The sequence below is a fragment of the Austrofundulus limnaeus genome, unplaced genomic scaffold, assembly GCF_001266775.1.
Source record: "Austrofundulus limnaeus strain Quisiro unplaced genomic scaffold, Austrofundulus_limnaeus-1.0 Scaffold414, whole genome shotgun sequence".
In the NCBI taxonomy this organism is placed as follows: Eukaryota; Metazoa; Chordata; class Actinopteri; order Cyprinodontiformes; family Rivulidae; genus Austrofundulus; species Austrofundulus limnaeus.
Genome location: NW_013952816.1, coordinates 399,020 through 403,388, shown reverse-complemented (window position 1 = coordinate 403,388; position 4,369 = coordinate 399,020). Strand labels below are relative to the sequence as shown.

At 40.1% G+C, this 4,369-nt stretch overlaps 1 protein-coding gene across 1 annotated transcript in view; it reads right to left on the bottom strand.

Annotated features, from left to right (window-relative positions):
• msantd2 (Myb/SANT DNA binding domain containing 2) overlaps positions 1–2,647 on the bottom strand; it is a gene marked incomplete at its 3' end in the record, with an annotated part of 27,147 nt that extends 24,500 nt beyond the window's left edge. The window contains 1 exon segment of the mRNA XM_014024260.1: positions 2,608–2,647.
• Positions 2,648–4,369: the final 1,722 nt, after the last annotated feature.

The following is a 4,369-nucleotide window of genomic DNA, read 5'->3' as shown; positions in this document are numbered from 1 at the left end:
CAGTGAAAGGTACTATGGTAAAATTAGATTTATTTGCTTTCCCAGAAAGCAAATAAATAACAACATACATGTCAACTTGTACAGATTGTCCGTAGGTTATAAGGATTTATGTCATTTTGCAGGTAAACAGACGTATAGGGCAATCTGACAGATTTTTTCAAGTCTTACAGATTTGTTTCAAAACCTCATTTTCAAATTTATCTAAAGTGTCAGAGCCTGTAGGATGATTTAAATAACAATAAATAACATTGAACAGCCATCTTCCAACCTGTTCTGCCAGTAGAAATAAGTTTTGAACTTTTTCCGCCCTCCTTTCCTCCTGCTATGCAGCGGGCGCTCTCACGTCCTCAGCGAGGCTGACCCCACCCCCCCACCCCCACCCCGCAAGTTGTATGAATTTTTTTGCAAAATTTACAGATTTTTGCAGCTTTTTATACAGGTAAACGTCTGAAGAGGTTGACATGTATGGGACAACAAAATACAGACTTGTTGTTATTGAGTTTGTCAACACGAATCACTACCTGAGAGGCACCACTAGCCCCTCCCCCATCAGAGTGTCTAAGCAGGACAAGTCAGTGCAACATCAATCAAATGAGAGAGAGGGTGGGGGCGATTGCTGCATTGGGGGGGATGTTTTATGGGTAGAGTAGTTCATTTTTCCTGTAATACTTCAWTATAGTTTTTTAAGACAAAGCTAATTGAAAGGGGCGCTGAGCAGAGTTACAACCAGGGAGTACAAATAATTTTTTTTCTTCTGCAGTTCGGTGCCCCCCTCCAGCAGATGGCGCTCTAGGCGACCTCCTAGTTCACTTATGCCAAGAGCCGGCTCTGGGTGGGAACCAGAAACGCCTTTTGGTACCAGAAAAGCCCCTGGGACGTGTCTTTAAGCCGAGTTTCCTCATCATGGAGCACACCTCCCCACCCCCCACCTCACACACCCCGCCCATGACTCCTGCAGGCTCTCGGCAGTAACAGAGCAAAGTGAAAGTGAAACTTAAACTGTCTGCTTCTTCCAGACATTTAACACTACTGCTCACTCAGTGAAGCTCTTTTCAGATTCAAAATACCTTTGAGGAAATGTATTTTCAGATGCCAAGTAAACTGCATCATAGCGCGTGCACGACCCACCCCCTGCACCGAAATGGGACAGGACAGAAGCGGAAGGAGGTTCTTAAAGAGACAGAGGCCAATTCCAAGTCATTTAGAAGAGGAAGTGATGAGAAGAAAAATTTATTTTCTATTTAAACATAAAAACAGCATTTTAATAACAGCTAAAGGTGACATGGATGCTTTATTATGGTATAGTATTTAAATATATGCCTGAGAAACACATAATATTGCCCCTTTAAGTCCTATGACATGATGAATGACGTATCATTTATAATGTGTGTGTGTTTGGGGTTTAAATGTAAGAATGTTACAGTTTATTAAAAAGATTACAGCTAAGCATCTTCATGTCAGGTGCGACTGTGGCTTTGTCTCAGTTCATGGGCTGGGTCCTCATGAGCARGTAGCCACAAGATGTTTTCAGCCTGTAAAACTCATGAATTGGTTTTATTACTGCATTGTTTCTGTTAATATTCAGTCATTTTGAAATGTAACTCTATTTACCGTCCGATGCATCATAAACCTGCAAGATTAGTTTGTATTTTCAGATTAAATTATAGACTGTGGATAACTAATCCTTACATAACCTGAGATCTCCATCAGTCCCACAGAGAGATGAGCAGCAGACAGAACGGTCAGATCCTTTGAGCTCTCATTTGCATTTTTTTATTCCAGAAGGGACATTAAATCAAAATACTGAGGAACTGTTCAGGTTTTTATACCATCTGCAAAAAGCCATTATATTCCAGAGACATGCTCACACATACCTTCTAGTTAATGAGATGTGATTTTATTACAACGCAGACTTCATTTTTCACAGTCACAATCACAACTCTGCTCATGATTTATCATTTACCTTTACTATATGTCAGATATGAAGGATGTTGTGTGAAGTTCTTTATTTAGTGACCTTAGATTTATTTTTTTGTCAATCAAAAAYTGTTCTTTACTTCATTGGATGTGATAAAAAATTGTTTTAAATTGTATTTTATTTGCTACCAATAAAAATAGAGAATTTTCTCTCAACAGTGAAGCACCATTAAAGAGTGATGGAATTAACTCGAAAACCAAAGAAAAGAAAAAATGAAAACAAATTCAAWGAACAACTGAGAAATGACATTTTCTCTGAGAATGCAGTGTGTGCTCTGAACCACAGCTGAAATCTGATGAAACTGAGATGTTGAAGCAAAAGTAGAAAACTTAAGTTCTCAAATAGTGGGGTACATTCGGGGTGGGGGCAGTTAGGTGTGTGTGTGTGTGTGTGTGTGTGTGTGTGTGTGTGTGTGTGTGTGTGAGTGAATCTACAGGGGTTAAACAATGAAACTAAACACCTGTCATTTTAGTGGGAGGTTTCATGGCTAAATTGGACCAGTCTGGTGGCCAGTCTTCATTAATTGCACATTGCACCAGTAAGAGCAGAGTGTGAAGGTTCAATTAGCAGGGTAAGAGCTCAGTTTGGCTCAAAATTTTGCAATACACACAACATTATGGGTGACATACCAGAGATCAAAAGAGGACAAATTGTTGGTGCACGTCTTGCTGGTKCATCTGTGACCAAGTCTTTGTGATGTATCAAGAGCCACGGTATGCAGGGTAATGTCAGCATACCACCAAGAAGGACCAACCCCATCCAACAGGATTAACTGTGGACACAAGAGGAAGCTGTCTGAAAGGGATGTTATGGTCTAAAACCACCTGTTTCAGTTTTATTGTCTAACCCCTGTAAGTTCCTTAAGGCAAGACAGAAAATAATTGAGAACGATTGGCTTAAAGTGAAACATAAAAAGAGAAAACATCAAACAGAAAAGTTGAAAAATTAGAAAGTAGAAAAGTTTTACCTTTGTGGCCAGATAAAATAACAAAGACCATGTTTGGCCCACAGGTCAAGAGTTTGACATGCAATTCAGGTACTTTTCCAACAGAGTAATTTTAATTTTATTGACACAAATCTGAGCATGGACAGTTTGTCTGTGCCTAAGGCCGAAGTCACACTACAAGAAAATCAGGCCGATTTTTGCCCCTCCGACAATCTTAAGGAAGTCCAGATTATCATGATGGCTCTAAAGATAATCTGAGCAGATATTCCCGCCGTGTGTGGTGAGTAAAGAGCGATCTAGTCGGCTCGGAAGGATGTCGGGACCGCTCTGACCTCAAATCAGGGATATTCAACATGTTTGATTTTTTGGCCCGATATCACAGTGTGTGCAGTGTTCACCCGAGTTTTCAGCCTGTTGAATGAGACGTGTAGCCAATCAGAAAGCGATGTGACGTAAACAAAAACTGTCATGACTCATCAGGACGTCTGCTGGATGTTAAAAGTCCTATGGAACTGTTTTTCCTTTGGTAAWAATAGTCCACAAACGATCAACATTGTTTCTTCCTTGTTGCAAATGTTTATTTACTCTGAACTCACGTCTCTCTGGAGGTCACGTGAGATTTTTCCACTGACAWKTGAATTCTSGCYAGATTTCAGGAAGTCTCGCGTGATTTCATATCTGACATGTTAATGAATGAAATATATTTTCGTGTGTGGTGTGTTGTCTCTTACTGTGTGGCAGTGCACCACACTGTAGGACCAAACCTGGTAGATCCATGATTTTTTTGTCCTCACGTGTGGGCTCTGTCAGTCTTTGAAAATCGTCCGACTGTTTTAAAATCTTGCAGTGTGACTCAGCCTTAAGCTGTGGTGTTGACTCAGACATTTCTTCATCCTCCATTTTGTCCTCCTCTTCCTCTGCTGCTAGTTTAACCAGGAGAGCACAGTCTGCTCCAGGACTTCTTTTTATTTCTTTTATCCATCTTTCTTTCTTTGACATAATGCTGCACATGGTAAATTAGCTAAATCAATGTTCTGCTGTTTAAGAATGTGAAGTGAACTGACAAAGAGCAACTTGGACACAGAGTAAAAAGGAAGTGATTTATTTACAATGTGTAAAGTTTTGGTTCAGGGGAGATCTGGAAGGGAAGGAGTACAGAGAAGTAACTTGAACGCAGATAGGAAGTCATGATATTGAGTTAGAAGGTTTTGCTCAATAAGCTTCACAGGTAATGAAGGCTGTGAGACCTGTGTTCATGTCCCCCGACTCTCACACATTTACTGTGGAGACAGACACCAGCTTCCTGTGACCCAGAAAGGAGATGCAGGTAAAATAAAATGGACTGATGAGTTTTACTCTGCGAGGTTTTTAAAGGCACAGTGTGTAGGATTTTGTCAATTCTTTTAGCCAAAATTGAGATAATCACTAATGACAATAATAAAAAT